This window comes from Elephantulus edwardii, unplaced genomic scaffold, assembly GCF_000299155.1.
Source record: "Elephantulus edwardii isolate Elephantulus edwardi_28Jun2011 unplaced genomic scaffold, EleEdw1.0 scaffold00103, whole genome shotgun sequence".
NCBI classification, from domain to species: domain Eukaryota; kingdom Metazoa; phylum Chordata; class Mammalia; order Macroscelidea; family Macroscelididae; genus Elephantulus; species Elephantulus edwardii.
Window position 1 is genome coordinate 677,245 of NW_006399853.1, and position 13,810 is coordinate 691,054.

Consider the following 13,810-nt stretch of genomic DNA (forward strand, 5'->3'; position numbering starts at 1 on the left):
CTACGGGACCTAGGAACCTTCAGTTGAAGCTTGCTTATGTAACAGTAGTATTAGTAACACATAATGGAAAACACACTAGCAACAACAAAGTCACAAATCATCTACCATTTCTTTTCAGAGAGACTTGACTAGCTCAGATTCATTACCATGCTTCCCTCTTTACACTTATTTTCTGATATTTCTATGTTCAATTAAACATGTTTTAAAGAAATGATAAAAACAGAGCATAAAACCACCTTACCTAAGCCTGGCCTGCAAAAAAGAATTTCTAGAAGGCCTTATGTCAAATACTTATGAAATAACCTGGTACTGCTGTAGAGTAGGAACTGACTCAGAGCTGGCTCTCCAACGGGTTTTCTGACTATGTAAGTCACTTGGGAGGAGACTGTGTGTACCTTTCTCCCACTGAGCTGCTGGTGGCAGGTGGTGAAGCTTGGCCTTGGGGCTAGCAGTGCAACTCCCTTCCAACTCCCTGGACTACACCACCAGAGCTCTCTAATGGTAACATTAGTTGCTGAAGAAATTAGCTGCTGTAAACACAAAAAAAGGAGGAAAGAGATAAGGATTTAAAATATTAATATGGAATCACTGGACTCAGAAAAGGGGGAGGGGGGAAGAACTCTCCAAGAGAAAACTCCTTGAGCACTGTAAAATATTGCAAAGAGGAAAGTAATGCCAGACGCAGGCCTGAATAAAAGTTCTGAGAGACAGTATGCCCTTATGGAAAACATCCCACCAGCAACCAGTTGTAAGTCAAATTTGGCCAGCAAGATTCAGAGCCTTTCGAAAGTTAATCATTGTGGTCATCTGTTTCCATTAAAAAACAAAAATTTTAAAAAAACCCTTATTTTTATTTAGCATCCATGGAAGCTCTAGTCAAGAAATCTAAAGACATGTTGCAATAAGGAAATCTGCTGTCAAGGACCTCTCCAAAGTGCCAGAAGCAGTAACATCAATTTAAGACTAAAGCAAGCTTGATTCAAGTCATGGTATTATTATCAGTTAATTGCTATGCATGTGAAACTTGGACTGTAAGTAGTGATAGGACAGAAGAATGGATGCCTTTTGCACTATGGTGCTGGAGAAGAGTACTGAACGAAATGCTAAAAAACCTAAACAAGCCTATCACAGAGCAAGTTCTCCCAGAGTGCCTCTTAGAGCGAGGATGATGACATTCTGTCTCACATAATTTGGAAAGGGGCCAATCCTTGGGGGGAAAAAAAATCCATCATGCTGAGAAAGATGGAGGGTCTTTTAAAGAGTTAAATTTTCAATAAAACAAACTGACACAGGGACTTTAACAAAGGGCTTGAGCATACCCAGATGTGAGGCTGGTGCGCAGGGTAAGTTCTAATCAGTTGTTCACCGGGTCATGTGCGTCAAGAGTGATTTGAAAGCACATAACATTAAGATACTGTCTAAGGAGCTGGCTATGTCAGATCCTATGAATATGGTTTCCTGGCAAGTTCTACTAGATTTCACTTTTCAACAGGATGCCAAATTTTATTTTTTTTAACTTCAGTCTTCAACTACATCCAGTGAGTGGTGAGATTTCAAAATGCACTACCACTGAGTCGGTTCTATCTAGCAACAAGCTTCCATCAGGGTTCTGAGACTGTAGATCTTAACATGAGGAAACTGCCTGGGGAGTCAAAACATCAGAGATGTATGGGCTTTTGGTTAGGACCTTAACATACCAATAATAGATTTTTTACTCTTGTTCTCCAACAGCCAGAAACGCTACACCTTTAGCTTCAATTTCCTCCCACCCCCAGCCCACCCCCCAGTATACATTTTCTTTTCTACCCTACGGTTACTTGAAAATTACCAAAAATTTTTCTTAAGGATTCTTTTAACAACTGACTGACTCAAAGCCCTGCAGATGTTCTAAGAAAGCCTCATGGAGAGAATCTGACAACAATCTTCAGGAGACTATGTTGCTTGGATTATACCCATATGACCTGTTTTCACTAACCCCTCCTGCCTTAGCTCATGGCCACTGAGTTGATTTCTGCCTTAAAGAGATCCCCCATCAGGTACCCAATGCTGTAAATCTTAATGGGGAGACAGGCCTTTTTCCCTCAGAGTCACAAGTGTATCTGAACTGCATAGATGTGACCTTTTTCAGTTTTCAACAATTTTAATCATATATACTTATTATAAAAATACTATTACACCAATATTTGGTGGATCTCTGTCTGTACATTTGGGTTTTTGACAGACATAAATATGAAAGCTATATGTATTTACCGAGTTAAAATAACTCTGTAAGATTGCTCTTCAACTTTAAACATGAACTAAGGAAAACTGAAGGCTTCAATAATCATGGTAACAAACTAAAACAAATTATGTTGATCCTCCATCTGCTATGACAGATAATAAAGAGCTGCTGAGGAAAACCGACAAACAATTATGCCTATTTTAAATACTTATTATCTCAACCACGATAGTAAAAGAATTTATACATGTGACTGTAAGTATGAAAAGATAATAGACCTATATATGCACACAATCATTAAGACAAGATGAATCAAGCCAATGCCATAAGAGAAAACTATATTCATCAACAAGCGAACGGACAGAGACACTGCAGTACATCCACACAATGGAATACTACGTTGCAGTGAAAAACAAGGAACTCATGCATTATTATACAAAATGGGTGACCCTGGAGGACATTATGCTGACATTACGCAGTCACAAAAAGACAAATACTACATAATGCCACTGTTATAAAACAAGACTGACATGGGGGCTGGGGAGAAACTAAAAAGAGGGGATAAATAACCTACATGGCATTGAAACAGACGAGGGAGAGAACTGTATAAAAGGAATATATAATTAGGTATTACTGGCATGACAAGAATCCAGAATAAGAGCTGCATAGTAAAGCAGAGGTGGGGGGGGGGGGAACCTGTATAACAATGAAAGAACTTTTTCCCCCAAAGAAAAAAAGCAAACTGAGAGGAAGTGGGGGCAGGGAGGAAAATGTGCAACAATGAATGAATGAATGGAAATCCAAGTCCTTTATAAATTTTCATTAAAATCTCAATTAAAAAAATTAAAAAAAAAATAAAAACTACATAGCAAATGTCAAAAAGGCCCCAATTCTAACTATGTCCCATACAAGCAGCTTTGTATTCCTATTAAAGCACATATTCCCTAGAATTAAATCACCTTTAAATCTTAAGTGGATCTCTTCTCTACATTAAAAAAATACCTCCTAGGTAACAAAATGAGGTATATACACAAAATATTCCCCCATAAGAGACACAAAGAAAACAAGACAAAAGTACAGGGTAAGGAGATCTCAATAATTAAGCAAAATAAGTTGGCCTAAAGAAAACAGCACAAGTAAGCATTCCAAGCTAGGACTTAACTACCTGATTAAATGAGCAGGAAGATAAAGAAATTCCCTTTCTAAAGGCAACGATTTATAAATTTACATGAAAGCAAATATATATAAGAAAAACTCAAAAGTTCACATTTTAGTAAAAAATTGAACTCGCGTGCTTGGTGGTAAGGAGTTACATTGCCAAACCAAAGGAACGTGGCTTGAAACCACCACCTGCTCCACAGGAGAAACATGGGCAATCTCTTCCCATGAGATTGGATTTACTGCCTCTGAAAATTCACTGGAGGGTCAGCCATGCGTTAGTCCCAACAAGACAGAACTAACAACTGATTATATCTAAATCTTCACATCAACAATTAAAGGCTACCCATTAATTTCAAGCACAAACACACATAAAAATCTAACCACAAAGTCTTAATAAATTTCAAAAGATAAACACTGTACATGCTGCCTAGCCACAATACAAATACAAACCAATAATCAAGTTAACTAGAGAAATCTACAAATGTTCAGAAATTAGGCTTTAGATAACTTAGAAATTAAAGAATAGTGGAAAACAGAAAAATTAGTATAAAAATTTAAAGAAAAAACAATAAAAACAGTATACACCAAAAACTGTGCAGACTGTATATTCAAAAATGCTAGAAATTAAATGAGCTAGATATCCAACAAATTAGGAAAACTAAAGACACAAACTCATTAGTAGAATAATAAAGAACAGAAATTTATGAAATGGGGAAAGATACAGTAAGAAGCATCAACAAATCTAAAATGTTGATTCTTTAAAAATTAAAAAAAAAATCATTTGGCTAAGACTGGACCGGGGTGGGGGGTGGAGGGAATAAGCATTTTTTTTAAAAGCTGCTATCATCTACAAGTACCAAAGAAATAGTAGAGATTACTGGAGATTAGTAATTTTGTGTAAAATTCAAAAGCAGGGACAACAATAGACAAATCCCTAGAACCACAAAAAAAAAATTTTAAAATTGAAAATATGAACAAGCCAAAACAATGACTCAGTAGTTATGCACTGTCACACAAAATAGCTGTAATTTTACAAGCACTTTCTAACACTTAAGAAACTTATTATTTTAACTCTTACATAAATTTTTCCAGAAAAGGTTTATTTAAAATTTTTAAAAATCTATAAAAGTCAATATGACTCATTATTTGAGTAAGAAATGCTTAATTATCAAAGTGAGACCAGTAATAAAAAAAAAAAAAAGATTAAGGTTAATTTTATACTTTGAAAACAAGGTTGTTTTTACTGCTGGAGAGGGAGAGGGAAATCAAGGTAATTCATCAAGTAATATTAGAAGAGGGAGAAAAGCACAACATCACAACACACAAACCCAAGATGCAGGAAAACTTTTCACAAAATTCAACAGCCACTCATGATTTAATAAATGAAATAATAAAGATTTAAGTAGTAATGAAGAAGCATCTTTAACCTGAAAAGCTTATCTACAACAAGCCTACAACAAGCATCATACTTAACTGTGAAACTCTGAAAGTATTCCTTTTAAAATCAGGAACAAGATCAGGATTCCCCATCACCTCTTCTATCACTGTACAGGAGGATCCTAGCCAGCACATTAAGGCAAAGGGGAAGAAGAAGAAGAAGAAAAAAGGAGTAAGAACTGGAAAGGAGGAAACAAAGTGGTGATTAGTCACAGGTAAGACTGCATAGAAAACCTATAGAAATTTATCACTATCAGGAGTATCTTAAGGTTGTTATATAAAGTTAAACTGTATTTTCTACAAACTAGCAAGGCAGAAAATAAACTGTCTCCATACCTTTTCAACCTGTATGCAGAACAGATTATCTGGGAGGCTGGGCTCTATGAGAAGTGTGGCGTCAGGATTGGTGGAAGATCTATCAACAATCTACGATATGCAGATGACACAATCCTGCTTGCTGAAACTGAGGAGGACCTGAAGTGCTTGCTGCAAAGGGTCAAGGACTGAAGCCTCCAATATGGATTGAGGTTCAATAACAAGAAGACAAAAGATTCTCACCACTGGACCAATTGGCAGCATCAGGATGGATGAAGAGATTGAGATTGTTCACAGCTTTAGTTTGCTTGGCTCCACAGTCAACACTCTCGGCACCAGTAGCCAGGATATTAAAAGATGTATTGCCATGGGAAAGTCTGCTGTTAGGGACCTCTCCAGGGTACTGAAGAGCAATGGTATCTCTCTGGAGACTAAGGTGCATCTGACACAGGCCATGGTCTTTGCAATCACTTGTTATGTATCAGAGGGTTGGACAATGACTAGGGAGGATAGAAGGAGAATTGATGCCTTTGAGCTGTGGTGCTAGAGAAGAGTATTGAGGGGACAATGGACTGCTAGGAAAAACAGATTCATCCTGGAGAGGGTTAAGCCAGGCTGCTCCTTGGAGGCAAGGATTCTGAGGCTTTGTCTAACATACTTTGGACATGTTGTAAGGAGGCACCAGTCCTTGGAGAAGGACATCATGCTGGGGAGGGTGGAGGGACAGCGCAGGAGGGGAAGGTCCTCTATGAGGGGGATTGATCAGTGACTGGGGTAATCGGGATGGGTGTGTCAGAGACAGTGTGACTGGCACAGGACAGAGCAGAGTTTAGGGCTGTTGTACATAGGGTCGCTATGAGTTGCAAGCTATTCGACGGCACGTAACAACAACAACAAGTTTCAAAGAAGTAAACCGTTTGCAGTATTTTAGTTGAAGAAAATCATTGAAATTTTACCAACAGTGTATAAAAATACCTAACTAAATGGAGATCTGGAGTGTTCATGGTTGAAAAAAACAGAATTAAAAAAGTGTTAGTTCCACCCAAACTGATTTACAGATCTAATGTTAACGCTAATCAAAATAAAAATAGGGGGGTGAGTGTATGTGTAAACACCTAACTTAAAAAGATGAAAGATGGTTATAAAATTAAATGGAATGAAAATTAAATGGACTGTTTAAATTAAACAGTCAAGATATTCCTTGAAAAAACTACTGCAAAAGCAGGCCAACCTGGCCTACTTCCAATCCCTCGATAACCAACCACAGTAGAATGTTTCAAAACAACCATCCTTGTGAGAACCTAAAATTCTGACCTATTATAAAAAATATGAGCAATTGTAACTATAGACCAACCTCAGGAAAGCAAAGTCCAGCATTTACTTTCTCTGGATACACAAATGAAAAACAGGCAAGAGAGAAGCAGTTAAGAAGTCGATGTTCCAAAAGTCTCTACAGGTGGTATCCAGAGTATACAATAAGTATGGACAAATTAGCATGAAAAAAGACAGATGGCCCAACATAAAATATGGGCAAAAGATTTCACAATTCATTTAACAAGGTATCTAAACAGCCCATAAACATATTAAAAGGTGCTTAATGCACAGAGGCAATAGGAGTCCACTCCATGGTAACAGGCTAACATATTTACTCATTTGCAACCTACTGCCAATCCCATATGACTGAGCAGAATGACCCCATTAGGTTCCTAAGACTATTATCTCCACAGAAGCAAACTGCTGCATCTTTCTTCCACTGACTTGCTAATCTGAATCACTGACCTTTCTTTGAGTAGCCACTTTCACCATCTCATCAACAGGACTCCATCATTACTCATTAGAGAACTGCAAATTAAAACCATTACTCATCCACCAAATGGCTGAAATTCAAAGAACTAACAAGGGAACAGAGTAACTAGAACTGCTATTGAGTGCTGCTGTGTCAGAACAAACTAATAATTGACCCTCCTGCAGGTTTTCAGAACCAGTAAGTCACAAAGAATATTGCCCATCAGAGGAGCTGGTGGATTTGAACAGTATATTATTGGGTTGGCAGTGCAATTCCTTATCACTAAACCACCAGGTCTCCCTAGTGCAGTGTTAGTGGAAGAGAATATACAAACTACAACTACACACAACAATATGGATGACTTTCACAAAACTGGAAAAAAGTCAGACACAACAGATAGGGTCCTACTTAAATAGTTACTGTTATGTGCCATCGAGTCATCTGCTACTCACAGCAACCCTATGTCCAACAGCTCTGAAGCCTGACCTGTCCTGAGCCAGTCTCATGGACTCCAACACACCTACCCCCCCCCACGCCCCAGTTACTGTTATCAATCCGTCTTCCTCCCCTCTGTTGTCCCTCCACCATTCTAAGCATGAAGGATCCACTTATATAAGGTTCATTTAATACATTGCAGTTGTTGCTGTTGTTATATACCATCAAATCAGAACCAACTCATAGCTCAAACTCCCTGCCACTAATTAAACTCAGGATAACAGATGTCACTGGGGAAAGTCATCTGAGTCAATGAGAGAAGACTCAAGTGGAGGGGTCATCTGGGATACTAATAATATTTTATTTCTTAGGACTGCAACTAATGTCAAGAAACATCAAGGTGGAAAGACAGGGTAATGATGGGCAAGGTCCAATGGTGATTAATTTTATAAAAAAATGCGTAACAATGATTGTATGAAGCACAATGTGAATGAAGAATAGCGTGAAACACAATGTATATGAACTTTGTAAGCAAACCAACATAAAAGAAATAAAACCAAATAAAAAAGAAAAAAATTCTATTTCTTGATCTGAATGTTGATAATTCATAGAGAATTCATCCATCCGTTTTCTAAGTTTTGAACTAAGTTCTTTCTACATTAGAAAAATTAAACCAATTACTGTCAGTGAGTCAATTTTGACTCACAGTACCCCTCCATGAGTTTTCTGAGGCTGTAAAACTCAACAGGAGCAAACTGCCTCCTCTTTCTCCCAGAGAGTGGCTGGCAGAGTCCATTATCTATCTACCTTTGGCCCTAGCAGCCCAACACATAACCCTCCATGCAACCAGGTCTCCTATCTGTAGGCTACAGCCAATAAAAGTTTAACTTTATCGTTATTAACAAAGTTACAGTAATGAAAGTAATGTAATCATGCAGTAGGAAGTATAGACCAACTAGAGAATCTAGCAAAAAAGTCTAGGTAAACAGATGAAGCTAACCCATGATGATATTCAAATCAGTGGGAAAGCAGCTATACGACATAAAAGTTGCTGGGATAATTTGTTATTTATTTAAGGGAATAAATAAATCTGATCACCAACCAATTCCAATGAATTAAAAAAAATTAAGATGAGCAAGGAAAAACTCATACCCCTTTTATAAAAAACAGTAACAAAAAATGCCTTCAAGTATTTAAGAAAAATATCTTTAAAGGTTCTAGAGGACTGTTGTTGTTGTTTTAGATGCCAGAGAGTCAATAAACACCGTATGAGTAACAGACGATCCTACACAATCTCTCATCATGCACAAGCCCACTGTTGCAGTCACTGTCACTTGATCTTGTTGAGCAGCTTCCTCTTATGCTTACCCTGTACCTTCCCCAGCATGTTTTTCCAAGGATTGGTCCTCCTGACAACAGGTCAAAGTATGTGAGACAAAGCCTCTAAGATTCACCCTGGTTACAATTCCTTCAAGATGGATTTGCTTGTTTTCCATGACCTGGAACCTAATGCAACCTTTTTTTTTTTTCTTCTTCAAATAAATTTTATTTTAGTTTACATACAAAGTTCATAAAGCTCATATATATATTGCTTTTCACACCAGACTTTTCCCCTTTCCTATACCAATTCCTCCCTCCACCCACCAAATTATGCATCCCTATATTTAAGTTCCCCTCCCTCTACAATAATGGTCCTATACAGTATTTCTCTTTATGAGACTTAGTTCATTTAGCATGTTTTCCAGTTCCTCCCATGTTAGACAGTAATTTACAAAACTATCATTCCTGTGTGCTGCAAAGTATTCCATTGTGTGACTGTGCCATGACTTTTCAATTTATTCCATCAACTCTCTTTATGTCAACACTTGCAATTTAAAAGGGAGCTCTTGTTTCTCAGATCAAGATTTGCACCCAAAGGCATGCGGTTCGAATCTACCACCTGCTCCATGGGAGAAAAATGGGCACTCTCCTCCTGTGTGATTTGGTGCCTCTGAAAATTTGCTGGATTGTCAGCACCTAACAACAATTTAAAAGCCTTGATTCTTCAGCCATCCTTATTCATTCTCCAATTACACAGGAAGCAATTGAAGACGGCCATGGCTTGGATCAACTGGAATCATAGCTCTATAGAATTTCTGCAATCTATTTTTTAATTTCTTGACTGCTGGATGTTGATGGTGGATCCAAGTAAAATGAAACTGCTGACAATTCAATATTTTCTGTCATGCTGCTGCACCTTAGCCCAGTGATGAGGACTTCTGTTTTGCTGACGTTGAGATGTAATCCATATAACAGGCTTTGATCTTTTCAGTAAGTGCTTTAAGTAGTCTTCACTCTCTGCAAGAAAGGTTGCATCATCTGCATAACACACACTGGTAAGTCTTCCACCAATCCGGACGCCACATTCTTCATAATGTCCAGTTTCTCAAATTATTTGCTTAGCACACACACTGAACAGATAAAGGCTAAGTCTGTAACTCTGACACACATCTTCCCTAATTTTTAAACTAAACTGTATAGTCATAAAGACAAGGCTGAGACCTTCAACTAGTAAATTTAGAAGGGAGGTCTAGTGGCTTAATGGTAGGAAGTCTACAAGCTGCCAATCCAAAAGCAGGTAGCTGGTTGTTTGTTATTCACCAGTTGCTCCATGAGAGAAAAATGAAACAATCTCCTCCTGTGTGGTTTACTAGCTATGAAAACCTGCTAGAGGGTCAACTGTGAGTCACTTCTGACTCAACAGTACATAGCAAAAATGACGATTTGGAACTTTCGTTCGTCAAAACATAAAGAAAAATGGGATGTTAAGATACCTCCAACACAAACACATAATTACAGAACTATTTCAAATCACCAAGAAATTAAAAAACTGGGTGCAAAGATGCATGAGAACAGGACTTTCACAAAAGAGGTAAGAATAGTTAATCAGTATAGTAAAAGAATATTAAACTCATTAGCAAAAGGGTAAAAGTGAAAATTACAAGGTGATATTTTATACTTGTCAAACTGGCAAAACTTTTAAAGTCTGATAAAAGCAAATGTTGGCAAGAATACAGAGCAATGAAAACTTCTGCATTACTGGAGGAAGCAAATACAGATCAAAACTTTTGGAAAATCATCTGGCATTTCCAGTATTGCTGAAGATGTACCTATATAACCTAAACCCAGCAATTCTATTCCTAGAATTTCTACAATGCAACATACAAATATAGTAAGTGAGGTCAGTAAGAATTAGAAAAAGCCTCTAACAGAGTTGCTGTTGTTGTTATGTGCCATCGAGTTGCTTGCGACTCATAGCGACCCCTATGTACAACAGCCCTTAACTCTGCTCTGTTCTGCCAATTGTACTATCTCTGACACACCCACTCCGATTACCCTGGTCAGTGAATCAATCCACCTCATAGAGGGTCTTCCCCTCCTGCGCAGTCCCTCCACCCTCCCAAGCATGATGGCCCTCTCCAAGAACCTGCCCCTCCTTACAACATGTCCAAAGTATGTTAGACAAAGCCTCAGAATCCTTGCCTCCAAGAAACAGCCTGGTTTAAACCCTCTCCAGAATGAATCTGCTTGTTTTTCTAGCAGTCCATGGTACCCTCAATACCATTCTCCAGCACCACAGCTCAAAGGCATCATTTTTCAAAAAAATAGCTTTGCTAAAAATTTGCAATTTTCCCCCCTAGAGTGTTCTGGATTTCAGTAGTACAGATAAGGTATTTGATGGCCTGGAATGGGGAGGAAACCCCAAACAGAAAGCACAAATTTCCAGCCAGCAATGGGGAAACTGTGCCATATTCATACAATGGAAAACCAAAAACTATGATAAGCAGGAAGAGAAACACGCACATGCACAAACAGTAGTTTTAAAGTAATTTAAAAAGAAAGAGTATTACCTTCTAAGTAAAAAGAGAATAATTAATCCAAAATTTGGCACTGTAACTACTTCATAAGTGGAGTTATGCATAGTGGGTGTGACTAGAGAAGAGCACACTGCTCAGTTTGAACTTTTTTCCTTTTAAAAAAGGGACATGTCTATTTACATCCTACCTGTCGTATACAAACTTTTTTCATGTATTCCTTATCTGTTATAGTTTACGTCTATTATATAAGAATGCAAAAAAAAAAACCAAACCCATAGCACATCAAATACAAATATCACTATTATAAGTACCAATTCGGGGAACTATCAGAACTTTGAAAGCAGGATGCTATTTAAAAATTACTTGCTATGGGAGGGAGTCTTTTACTTTTGAAAGAGAGGAGAGAACTGGGGGGGAGGGGCGGGGGAGAGGGTGGGCGGGTAGAGAAGTGAATGAATGGAAATCGAAACTCTGTAAATGTTCATTAAAATTATTTAAAAAATAAAATAAATTAAAAAAAATTACTTGCTATGTATCAGAGAGTTGGATAATGACTAAGAATGATCGAAGAAGAATTGATGCCTTTGAATTGTGGTGTTGGACTGCCAAAAAAACAAATGGGTCTGTCTTGGGAAGATGGAAACTAAGTTTCTCCTTTGAGGTGAGGCTTCTGAAACTTCGTCCCACATACTTTGGGCACGTGGTCAGGAGGGAACCAATCCTTATAAAAAGACATCATGCATGGAAAGGTGGAGGGACAGCACAGGAGAGGATGATCGAGGATGAGATGGATTGGTAACAGTAATTAGAGCAATGGGGGTGGGTGTATCAGAGTCAGTGAGACTGGCTCAGGACGGGGCAAGCTTCACAGTTACTGTACATAGAGTCACAATGAGGCACAGGTGACTCCATGGCACATAACATTTAAAAATAGAAAAAGAAAAGGAGGACAAAATTCTATTACTATTGAAATAAATTTTATAAAAGAGTTGAAAAACAAAGCCTAGTAACACTGTCAGACTGCATGAGCAGAACGTCAGCCTAGAAAATTGTGGACTTCAACAGTGATTCAGAGAAATGGGGAGAAATTATCACAGAGACTGAGATAAATGTCCACACCCAAAGTCTTAGAAGTGAAAACCAATCTAAAGACCTACTAATAAACACAAGGCTCAATACAAAGGATAAAGACAACACAAAGTTTTTCAAACTGTAAGAGGCAGTTCCCATCAGATTTGCAGTGAAAGGACCTTTCCTTGGCTGCAAAATTATTCCAAAAAAGTTACTTACTTGCAGTAAAAGTTCTTAAAGCCAAAATCTCTGTAAATGTTCATTAAAATTAATAAAATAATTTTTTAAAAAGATATAAATAGAGCTTTAAAAATATATGCGAAAATAATATATGTGAATAAATAAATGGATGAATTTTAAAAAAAAGAAAAAAGAAACTATGTTTTACAAATTTGTAATTGGATATCTAAACTTTTGTCAGGAATAAAAACAAGATATTTTCAAGTATTTAATAACCTGACTGCCAAGTTCTGATCACCATCAGATCCTTCCAGAAGTAAGAGTTCAAAAAGCAAAACTAAAAAAGTATCTAAAAAAGATATAGACATGGGATGCAAATAACAACAGACCTCACCCAGGAATGCAATGTAATTAATCCCAGGATGACAGCTGAATGTCTCAGGATGACAGCAAGTCTAGAAAACAACCTGCCCAAATGAGAGTTAGAAGGTCAAGGGCTCCAGAAAGTTTACTGTCAAAAAATATTGAAAGATTAGTAGGTAAGATCACATTATAATATTAAAGTTTAAAAATTCATTATTTCAATGAGCTCTCTTCACTAAAGCAGAACTTTAGACTTTTCCTTTAAGAAGCACGGTTTTAGCAACATAAAAGTTAAGACTATACAGCCATACTTGGTGGTTCTGCAGTGACTGCTACTTCTATCAACATACTTGTTACAAAAGCTGATTTCAGAAACTCAATTCCTAGAATTTTCTTATGAGATAAAAAAGAAAATCTCGGAAAATTTTGGAAGAGTTATAAAACCAAAGTGCTGTGAATCTTGATCATGTAATATAGCCAACAGGAAACAAAGGCTGAAATGAGAGGACAGGGACAACAGCGACAGTTAGGTGCCATTAGGTGCCATCGTATCACGGATGTTAAATCCTTTTCTGAAAGACAAGAAACTCAAGAAATACTAAAACTGACAGACCAAGAAATAGATATGTAACTTTTATAAGAAGTTAAACATTATCAACAGTAGAATTAGAACAAATGCTTAATTGGTAGCAATCAAAGTGGAAAGACAAGTAAAAACATATAATGACCTAAATTTCTTGTCAGAGTCAAGATATTAACAGTTTAATCTGTGAATAATTACACTGTCAGTTTCTTAGACTCAACATCCAAAGTATAAGCAAAAAACTTTAAATCAAAATTTGAAATGTGTTTTTAAGAGTATTATCAAAAAAAAGATAGTTTGCAAAATGACAGAAAATATTTGAAAACCAAATGCGATAAATTTCTTCTATCTAGACTATAAAGAATTTAAAATTTACTCACACAACAATCCTATTAAAAAGTGGG